This window comes from Rattus rattus, chromosome 12 (genome assembly GCF_011064425.1).
Source record: "Rattus rattus isolate New Zealand chromosome 12, Rrattus_CSIRO_v1, whole genome shotgun sequence".
NCBI lineage: Eukaryota > Metazoa > Chordata > Mammalia > Rodentia > Muridae > Rattus > Rattus rattus.
In genome coordinates, this window is record NC_046165.1 from 7,727,163 (window position 1) to 7,738,287 (window position 11,125).

Below are 11,125 nucleotides of genomic sequence, written 5' to 3' on the forward strand. Positions count from 1 at the left end.
AATCCACATCTCCAGCTTACGGCCCACTATTTCCCAGTTCCCACAGAGTCCACGAAGACCGGGCTCCGGTCACACCATCCATCCACCTGGAACGGTTTCCTTCAGGTCTGTTGAGACTCCGTTTGTCCTCTGAGATCCCTGTCAATTCCTCTTGTGTTCTACATCCGTCATTGCTGGATAACTGTGTCCTCGGAGATTCTTTATCATGGCCGGCCGCGATTCATTGATTCGTTTGTGAGGTCTTTGTGTTTTCTCCCTTTGCAGACTGTATCTATCATCTTAGGGAGAGAGGCTGTTCTAGATCCATCTGTACACACACCCCTCGCTATAGATACGCCATGCCGCCCTGCCACCCCTAATAAATAATAATTAGAATGAAATTTGGGTAAAAGGTATTTGGAGTGTGATGACTGCCACGGCTTCTCCACAGCGATCCCTTTTCTCTCAGAGCCTACGTGGGTGACTGAAGTGACTTGTTCAGTGCAAAAGGGATTTATGAAGTGTGGGTAGATGGTCACTTAAATCTGGCCAGTTTCAAAGACATGCGATTAAAGAAGAAACGCTGGGAAGGGGTGGTCATATGTAGGGAGGGCTGTTCCACTTTCTTCCTCTAGGCACCGCAGAGCACTGTGGGACTTGGCAATGACGTCACTAACCGCGGGAGAGTGGCAGAAGGCTGAAGCAGGGGCAGTGGGCTATCCCTCAGTGATCCCTTCTCCCTGAGTGGGTTATCCCTCAGTCATCTTGTGAGCCTTCAGAGGCATGGGATTTCGCCATCTGTTTACTACGATGACCACACAGGAGCAGGGCGCAGGGCAGCGTGCATGGGGAAACAGCAGGTAGGGTGACTTCACGTTCTCATTAGAACACAGGTACCACGAGCTGAGACCTCAGTAGCTTAAAAGCAAGCAGTGTGCTTCCTCATCTCAGCTAGTAGGCGTTCGATTTTTCTCAGAACCTTCTCCATGTATTTCGCCGATGTCCCCGCACCCTGCACTTCAGGACACTGCAGGAGCTGGCATGCATCCTCATGCCCAAGAAGCCCCGGGACTGAGTGTTCAGGCACTGGGATGATGGGAGCCCTTGAATTATGGGATACATAGTTTCTGCCTCACCCCACTTTCTGTTCACTTTCCGAAAAAGAATCAAGGAAAAGGAATTAGATGATGAAGGATGATCGGTTTTAGCCTCCCCCATCCCTAGCCCCAACCCCAGCTTTCATTCTAAGAACTTCTGAGAACAGCAAACTGGGCTGTGTACTTCCTCATGGTCGGCGGAAGCCACAGGTACAAACCCTTCGCTGTACAGCCCCCATGATCCTGGGTGTCTGCTGGAGGCTTCTCCATGGGATCAGTGTTCCTGCTGCATGTCCGTTAGAATGTTCCAAAGAACGAATGGATGCCCTCCAACTTGCTTGTCCTGTCTTTCCCAGAGAGTTTAACTAGTAAGGGAACATTTCAGTAAACGAGACCTGAGACCACAGTTTGTACAAGAGACCAACAGATTTGGATTTTCAGAGATCAAAGTGATTTCAAGCAGATGACCTCATACCCATGTGAATTAAGCTTGTTCCCCAACGTAGAGTGATGCACACATTTAAAAATCATGAGTTGTGATCATGAGTGTTTGGCTGAAGGAAGTTATCTGAATGAGGAATTACCCCAGAAGTGGGAAATACGGAGGTACATTTTGATACGGATGACAGGGAACAGAGGGCTGCCGTGTGCAAAGGCACTGGGATGACCGGAGTGGTTCCTGTGAGGACAAGAGGCTGATGGGAGGTCTCATGTTCCCATCAAGCCTGCACACTGATTTTGACTAAACCTTTATTACATCTGTCTGCGGCAGCCAGGTACACAAGGGGAGTAACAACTGGTGAATTAAGGCATGAAAACCCGTGTTTGATATAAAATATAGCTAATGAAAGTTAGCAGTATATATTTCCTCTGCCCCAGTTGGGCCTTCTCCTTTCTTGTTGCCTTGGAGTTCTTGACTTGTTGACCGGGTCACGTGTCCAGAGGGAACTACCCGGGTTATCTGGCATTCACTACACCGGGTGGCAAGAGTCTGAATGGACAAAATCACTTTGGCATCCTTATAATGCAGTGTCCACTTCGATACCCAGAAAGGTAATGCCACCAGAGGATGTTTAAAGCGTTTTGTTATGGAGCAGACTTCCGGGTCCTCAGAGGAAAGATGGGCACATCTTCCAAATTATTCATGAGTGACAGGCACCTTCCTTGTATAAAAATCCAGCGTTTTCAGGTTTTGTCCTACAGGTCAGAGATGCAGTTGACAGATCTCTCCTCACCTGGACATGGACTTTACATAATTCATCTTGCAAATAAATGAGAGGGGGAAAAAGGAACGTTTTCTCTTTACTTACAAGGTTACATACGATGCAGAGCAGACGCATGACTAGAAGAATCATTCTTTATCGAGAAGAAAATACCGAAGTCCATTTCTCTATGATACTGGGGGTCTCCATGGTAACCACTTAAGGCTTGGCGATCTGCTGATGGCCTGGCTACACAGGCTGAGACCTCTAGGCACAAGAGCGCCACCTAGTGAGAAAACGTCTTCAAAAACTTTCCAACGACCCAAATTTATTCACTTCCTATGGAAAAATAATTAACTTTACACGGGCATGACAATAATTTTAAATATTTCAGCATAGAATCCTGATTTTGAAATCAAAAGACTGGAGCTCGTGAGATGGTCCAACAACTAGGAAACTCAAAGATTTGACCAGCGCTTTGCGTTAGTTACAATTTGGTTTAGATTCTTTTCACTCATGCCTACTTGCAAAAGTGCTGACGCGCTATGTTTCAAATATAAAGAAAATCTTGAAAACTTTGAAAGAAAATAGAAGAGGCATGGAAGAGGGATTGGGAATGGAGTGGAAAGAAACAAAAAAAGAGAGAGACCTTTTGTTATACGCCAGCCAGTGTTTGTTTTGAACTACATGAATGCATTGCTAATAAAATAAATTAAATTTAAAAAAAGACATGTCAGCACATATTCATGTTACAAGCAGCCATTGAATTTAGCAAAAATAGTAGCGCGGTCACATTAAATTTATTTGCTAATCTACAAAGAAAAACAATGCTTCTCCATAAAATTAAAGATTTTTCCTCCAAATTCTCCCTCCTTCCCTCCTACCCCTCTCCTTCCTCTTCCTCCCTTGCCCTCCCCCTCTTCTCCCTCTCCTTCCCTCTCCCCCTCTCCTACTGCTTCCTCCCCTTGTCCCTTATGCTTGAACACAGATTTCCCTAAATCTATGATGCATTTCCTGAATTTTACCTGGATAGACATCTCAGGTTCTGATTTTTTTTTTTCCAAAACCACTTAAATCAATGGTTGTGAACTTCCCTGGACAAGCTAAAGCAAGGAATTCACCTAATTTTATTCCTTGGCATGCTTACTAACCCAGCAAGTGTATGTGGCAAGCTACAAAGCAAACCTCAAAGCATACGTCTTTCATGTTGCCTCTGTTGCTAAACACCTTCTAGCCTTCCTTGTGTATACCTTGGATTCAAATCTGTGGGGCCCTGGATGGAAGGCGGCTGCTGTTATGACAAAGATGTGAACCCAGAGGCGTCAGACTATAAGACATTCCTTCGCAGACACTCAGCTGGTGTCTAGGACTGAAAGACAGTTGTAACACCTTCCATGACGCTGTAGAACACTACAGAAGATACAATAATTTGCTGTGAGATTATTCTTATATTAAAAAGTCAACCTGTTTGGCTAGAAAATTATTACATACTACAAGGGGTTTTTTTTCTCACTGAGGTGGGGCATACATTTTTAGTTTAAATTTTTCCCAAGCTTTTACTCAGCAAGTGGATGCAATGTTTCCAAAATGCTTTGGAAGTTTGAACCAACTCTGCAGTGAAAGCCACACTACCTCCATATTTACTGTGATTTTCATTTGAGGGAGTATCTGGAAAAAAACCAGAACTTCTGACTGATTTAAAACACAACACCAGAACAGAGATGCGTGGGGTTGAGATGCTGCGTTTAAGCACAAACTGTAGCCTGATCCTAATCTAACCTCAGCCCAGTTAGCAGAGTTAGTGCCGTGTAAATGTACTTCTTCGCACATGTGTGCATTAAGCATCCATACATGCATATACGTATGTGTATATATACATATAGATGAAAACCTATAGAGGAGGGATGGTAAATAACCACAACTGCTACATGACAATTTCTGGGGGGGGTTTTTTGTTGTTTTTTGTTTGTTTGTTTTGTTCATTTGTTTTGCGATAAGGTTCCTCTATCCTTGGCTGTCCTGGAACTCACTCTGTAGACCAGTCTGACCTCAAACTCACAGACATCCACCTGCCTCTGCCTCTGGGTTCTGGAAGTAAAGGAAAATGCTACTACACTCAGATATTTTTTTTTTCTTTTTCTTTTTTTTTTTTTCAGGGCTGGGGATTGAACCCAGGACCTTGCACTTCCTAGGCAAGCGCTCTACCACTGAGCCAAATCCCCAACCCCACACTCAAATATTTTCATTTACTCTTTTTCCTTTAAAGTACTACATACAAGGAAGATTGACAGATTGAGTGGAAATGATGATTTTAGATGCTGTGCAGCGTGTGGGTGTGCATATGTTGTGTGTGTGTGTGTGTGTGTGTGTATGTGTGTGTGCATATGTTGTGTGCATGTGTGTGTGTGTATGTAATTGGTTGTGTTGATCTATAGCCCTAATTAAATGCTACCAAATAATATGTCCCAATTAAAATAAACCAAGGTGAAGGAATATTATTTACCTGGCTTTGTTTGGTTTCATTTTTTAAAAATGAACAAACAAATGCAATGGCAAAAACTATGTATGAGGAGGGAGAGATGGCTCAGGAGCTAAACACACTTGCTGCACTAGCAGAGGACGGTGTTCCGTTCCCAGCACCTATATTGCCTCTAACAATCATCTCATTCCAGGGGATCTAGCTCCCTCTTCTGGTCTCTGGTGGTACTGTATATACATATGGGACACCACGTGTGGGCGCGCGCGCGCGTGTGCGTGTGTGCACACACACATAAATAAGTCTTTAAAATGCAAAACCATGTATAAATGTAATTGCTGAATAATACCCTATGGCTACAAAGCTAAAAAGAAGTGAAATCCAATCATTCTCCCTTCAATTAAAGCAATACTAATCTCTCCTCTCATCAGTTGACCGGCTGCCATTTACATCCGACCCAGCCCTGACTTAACTGCTCTGGTACAGCTCTTGGAGCAAAGGTTGAGATCCAACACTTGGTCATGGGCTGCATCACTAGTAGAATCCCCTCAGGTCAGTCAGAACTTCATGCTACAGTCTCAGTGAGAAAGCATTCTGGAGCTATCAGGGGTATGAGAAGCATCCCGTGGCCTCTATGTGTATGTTCTGAATGTATTTTCTCTGAAGGTTTAAGGCATTTGGGGTGCTTGGTTCTCTTTACAACTTACTGTGTGCATATGGGCTGCACGTATGGGTGTGCACTTAGTTGTGAAGGTGTATACACATACATGTGCATGTGAGTGTGGGGCCCAAAAGGGCGAGGATCCTCTTGTTTTTTTTTTTTCCAGTGCTAAACTTAACAGAGGCAGATTCTCGCTACCATGCCCATCTTTCAATGTGGGCACTGGGGATTGAAACTCAGGCACTTCCTGACTGAAACGTCTCCTCATCCCAGGTTGTTCAGTTCTGTGAGCTAAGGAGAGCCTAGTATTCTCCATGAAACAATACGACTTTCTCCTCTAAAACCATGGTGTGTTACGATAAAACAATTTTAACCCATGGTGGGTTTAGATGTTCAGTAAGTGAACTATTTGCAGCTCATCCTCTAAGCAGAGATGAGGCTTGGTCTAACTTAAATATTTAAACAAATGAAGAATAAGAGATCTAGTCAGAATTCCACTGCAGAATAGAAACAGCACCCTGAGGGGCAGAGTCTAGGTGTTAGACAAGGCTACACTTGAAAGAATTCTTTGAACACCTTTGTAAACAGAACCATGTATTGAATGCACAATCAAGAGATACAATGTAACTCTCAAAAGATTCTGTGGAAACTCCATTAACTGCTCAAAGGATCTCTTTCCCTGTATCTCTATGGCATCATTAAATACCCAATCAAATATGTTAATTAGAAATAAAACCCAGCGTTTTCCCATATAAGACTTTTCCTGCTTCATTCACACACTCATGCGAACATCCTGCCAATGATCAAACCCATACGGAAAGTGCAGGAGCTCCGTAACATAATAACAAACAAAGGCATTGATGCTTGGATGTGTGGGGAAGGCAGACTGGGAGCAAATAGAGACAGAGATGCACGTCAGACCATCCATGTGGATGAGAAGACCCAAACCATGGTGTAGCCTGAAGACCAATAGGATAACCACCTCAGAAGGGCCTCAGAGTGTTTTCTTTGAGGAACTGAGATTCAAGCCACCGAGGCTCCCTGATACTAACAAACTAGGGATACATTAATGGCAAATGTCTTTTAGTAAAAGTCTACAATTTTTTTTATATATTTCTACCAAAGTTTTATAATTTTAAAATTCTTTGAAATTTATAATTAAGTAGGCATCTCGTGTTTCATCCTGTAATCCTAGGTGGGCATCTGAACTCAAGAGCCTGAGTTGGTCATGGGTCAGCCACTGTGGAGGGAAGGGGTGGAGTGGCTGGCACAGGGTGATGGCTGAGCAGGGAGAAGGGCAGGGGACCAAACACTGCATGGCTTTCCACTGCCTCCCTGTCTATCTTTGACACTGCCTAAGGCAAAGCTCTTAGCACACTGGTTAGAAGCTATTTGACCTAACATTCATTAAAAGGTTATTTTAACTTTCCTTAACAGGAAAACCTAAGAAGCCTTACCAGGAAGCATGTGAACCCTGAAAGATTAGTTAATTTTCCTGAAAGATTAGTTTAAGTAAGGGCTTAAGGGAATGAATTATGTACATAAACATACACATACATAGCACACACACATATGTCATGATATGTCATATACATATCATGCTCACATCACACATATGTCATATACATGTCTCACACATATGTCACACATGCCTCATACACATATCTCATACAGACATATGTCATATATCTCATACACACATGCTATACACATATGTTGCACACATGTCACACACATCTCACACATGTATTAAATACATATCTCACATACATCTCATATACATATATACACATATTCCACACATATGTCCTACACATGTCAAACACATATCTTATGCACACACATGTGAAATACATATCTCATACACATTACACACATATCTCACACACATATCTATACACACATGTTTCCCATATATGTCACACACATGTCATTCATATATCTCACACACATATCTCAGACACATGTCAAACACATCTCACACATATTTCACACACATGTCAAACACATATCTCACACACATGTCAAATACATATCTCACATACATCTCATACACACATATGTCACACACATATGTCACATACATGTCACACACATATCTATACACACGTTTCCCATATATGTCACACACGTGTCATACATATATCTCACACACATATCTCATACACATGTAAACACATATCTCATACATATTTCACATGTGTCATACACATATCTCATACACATATCTCACACATACCATAGTTGTACATATTTACTCTCTGCTTTCCACCTAGCTATTCCATCTTCAGTTAGCCTAGACTGCCACTGAATGAATGTGTTGGAGCTGAAAACGCTGTCACACACTGAACATTTGCACCCTCCAAAAACCTGCTATGTTGAAGCCTAAGTCCTCAGTGAACTGGCATCTGATGGACATGGAATTAGATCATGAGGGTTCTAATGGCCCAAATGGGATTGGTGACCTCAGAAAAAGAAGTCAAGAAAAAAAAAAAGATGACTTTTCTTGACACCCTACATGAGCACAGACCAGAATATAGACATCCTCACATCAGAAATAACCCTCGCCAGGAGCCATGAGGGCTCCATCTTGATATAGGACTTCAAGCTTTCAGAGAAGTGAACTTGTACTGTCTGAGGCATCCAGCCTATGGTGGTCCAGCATGACAGTGCGGCTGGAGATGCTGTCTGGGAGGCAGAAGTGTGGCACAGAGGCGCGGGCTCAACTCTTGTCTATTCAGACGCTGTCCGTTTCAGCCCCTCTTGTAGTCTCACATAAAACTGTCTGAGGTGCACATATAATTTAGCCCTTTTGGATCTTAGAGTCAGGTAAACATACTAGCTTCTGTTGTGTAATTGTCTACTTGGTGTTGGAAATCATATAATTATGTAACTCCTCTGTTTTCCTCTAACCTCCAAGCAAGAATGCGGAGTCACAGGTCTGTGCTTTACACTTTGCTGGTATCTTTCTCATTAATACACAATTTAATAATATCACAAGACATTTCCCTCTTGCTCCGAGCTATCGAGAAGATAATAGAAAACTCCAAACCGTCTCTATTCTGGTCATTTTGTTTTTCGAAAATCTATACTCACAAAATGTGTTGAGATTACATTCTCTCCTCATCCCCCTCTAATCTCCCTCCCTCTTCCTCCGAATCCCTTTTTCTTCTCAACTCACCCTCTCTGAACATTCACATCCCTCCTCCGTTTTGGTTGTTGTTGACCCATCTGGTTTTCAGTAAGGGTTGCACGTATGAACGTGAGTATGGGGTTATTTCCTGAAGTAGGCACATTTTACAAAAGGCTACATCACTGAAGAAAATGATATTCCATATCTTCTAGCAGCCACTAAGTGCCCACAGCTCTTCAGGAAGGAGTAGAGGCTCATGGGAAGTTCCTCATCCATGCTGGAATGGTGAAGGTACAATTTTTTTTCTTTTTTTTAGATTTTTGTACTTTTACTTCCTCTCCTTTTTTGTTTCTCTCTCTCTCTCTCTCTCTCTCTCTCTAAGATTTATTTTATTCATATGAATGCATTGTAGCTGCCTTCAGACACACCAGAAAGGGGCATCCGATCTCATTACAGATGGTTGGGAGCCACCATGTGGTTGCTGGGAATTGAACTCGGGACCTCTGGAAGAGCAGTCAGTGCCCTTACCCGCTGAGCCATCTCTCCAGCCCCATTCTTTCTCTTTTTTTATTTATTAATCATTTTATTTGTTTACATTTCGAATGTTATCCCCCTTCCCATTGTGTGGGCCTTGTGTAGGTACCCATGGCACTGTGCGCTCAGGACTGCGATGACGCTGTCACATCAGGAGGACAGCAGTTTGTAGCCCTGCCCCCTATACTCCATTGGCTGCCCTGCCATGAGGCGTAGGTCTGCCTCTTGTAACTCATTCGTCTGATGTTTATAAAACTTCTTCTGTGTCTCACATGCATCATTCTGCTTTCAGAGTACGGCCAAGTGTGGATTTACTGCAAAACCTCACGCACTGGGAGGCGACTTAGTTAAAAATCAAGCACAATGACAAATTCTGGGGATACTTTTTAAAGATTTTTTTAATGTGGCTGGAGAAATGGCCCAGAGGTTAAGAGCATTGTCTGCTCTTCCAGAGGTCCTGAGTTCAATTCCCAGTAAACACATGGTGGCTTACAACCATCTGATGCCCTTTCTAGTATGTGGGTGTACGTGCAAATAGAGTACTCGTGTATGTAAAATAAATCAATCTGGTCTTAAAAGTTTTTTATACGGCTGTATGTGCATCTGTGTGGAGGTATAAGCCTATGAATGGAGGTGCTTGCCAGGGACAGAAGAGGAAACTGGATGTCCTATTCCAAGATGTCCTTGGAGTTATAGTTAGTTGTATGGGTGTTGAGATTCAAACTCAGGTTCTCTGGAAGAGTTGTATTTGATCTCAATCATTGAGCCATCCCTTCAGGCCTGAGGTGGGAGTAGCTTTGGAGAAATAATTAAAGGGAAGTTGAAATGACACTGGACATTTAAAGAACCCCTGGGGACTAAAGAGGTTGCCCAATGGTTAGGAGAGCTTAAGAGTTTGGTTCCCAGCGCCTGGCAACCACCTGTAGCTCCAGTTCCAGGGGATTCCGTGCCCTCTTCTGGTTTTCAAGGGTACTGCACTCAAGGGCACCCTCCATCTTGTCTCCCATACTCATAATTAAAAATGAAAAGGAAAATCATTTTAAAAGGATAGAGAACCCCTGGCAAGCAGTGTCGGATTCATTATGGAATGGTGTTAACCAGCCTTGTTCTTTCCTATGTCATCAAGGGTGCCGTGCTAGATTTCCATCCCGGTGACAAAATACCTGAGCGGGAAACATGGGGGGCAAAGCTTACTCTTGGCCCATGGTGTCGGAGGGTTCGGGTGTGGTGTCCATGGTGTCGGAGGGTTCGGGTGTGGTGTCCTGGCACCACAGTTCTTGGGCCTGTGTGGGATGAACATCATGGGGAAGGCCACGTGGCAGAGCTAAAGTGCTTATAACACGGTGGTAGCTGGGAAGAAAAGCAACGAGAGGGGGGTGAGGGAGAGAGGGAGAGGGAGAGAGAGGACAGAGAGAGAGGAGAGAGAGACAGAGAGAGAGAGAGGGAGAAGGAGAGAGAGAGAGAGAGAGAGAGAGAGAGAGAGAGAGAGAGAGAGAGAGAGAGAGAGAAGTGTATTAGCAGCTGGGAGGAACAATATACCCACACTGGCGACCTACTTCCTCTATCTAGACCCCGCCTCCCAAAGTTTCTCCTAACTGTTCAATAAATTAGTTCTCTCATTGGGCCTGAGGCTCCAGTCACCTTCCAGAGACCCAGTTCTGAGCATCGCCACACTGGAGACCAAGACTTCAGCGTGTGAGTGTTTGAGAGAACAGGAAGACACAGACCACAACTCGTCACTTGATCTAGGTTTATGACCTCAGAGCTGGACTCAACAAGCAACAACAATGTGCAAAATTACATCTCTATTCACTTTACTAAGGAAGAATCCACTCTACACATGTGGCTGCCATTGCTGTTTCTTGATGTACAGACTCAGCACCTGAATCCTCACACACATATGGCTTTCTCCTGTGTCCTCATCACAGACTTACCTCCTAATTCCTTTTCCTTCCAAAATTTTCATTCTTTTCCATCCATCCATCCATCCATCCATCCATCTATCCATCCACCCATCTATCCATCTATTCATCCATCCATCCA